The 506-nt window shown below is 56.5% G+C and overlaps 1 non-coding gene across 1 annotated transcript; it reads left to right on the top strand.

Annotated features, from left to right (window-relative positions):
* Window positions 1-433: 433 nt before the first annotated feature.
* TRNAR-CCG (transfer RNA arginine (anticodon CCG)) lies at window positions 434-506 on the top strand. Its single transcript has one exon. It is a non-coding gene; the product is annotated as a tRNA-Arg (tRNA).

Below are 506 nucleotides of genomic sequence, written 5' to 3'. Positions count from 1 at the left end.
TCAGGGACCGCCCTGGTGGTCCAGTGGTTAACACTCCGCGCTTCCAATGCAGGGGGCCCAGGTTCGATTTCTGGTTGGGGAACTAAGATCATCCCACATGCCATGTGGCGCGGCCAAAAAATAAAAAATAATTAAGAAGGGACCTCTTCACCTACTTTACAGATGGGGAAATGGAAGGGCTGGAGGCGAGGAGATGTGCCCGAAGTTCCACAGTCACCCAGAGGCAGAGCTGGGTGAGGATGCCCCATGCCTCCCTCTCTCCCAAAGCTCACTGTCCTTTTGGTGCCAGGGCCTTCCCAGGGGACAGGTAAGAATCTGGAGCGGTGGCTGAAATTTATCTCTTCCTCTCCCCCAGGTGAGGCTAGGACATTATCAGTTTGCCAGTGAGATGTCCATCTGCTGGGCCTACACAAAACACTCAGGGAGTGGGACTTCCCTGGTGGCGCAGTGGTTAAGGCTCCGCCCTCCGGATGCAGGGGGCCCAGGTTCGATCCCTGGCCAGGGAA

This window comes from Balaenoptera acutorostrata, chromosome 7, assembly GCF_949987535.1.
Source record: "Balaenoptera acutorostrata chromosome 7, mBalAcu1.1, whole genome shotgun sequence".
NCBI lineage: Eukaryota > Metazoa > Chordata > Mammalia > Artiodactyla > Balaenopteridae > Balaenoptera > Balaenoptera acutorostrata.
Note: the sequence above shows the minus strand (reverse complement) of the source record. Positions and strands in the feature narration are given on the sequence as shown.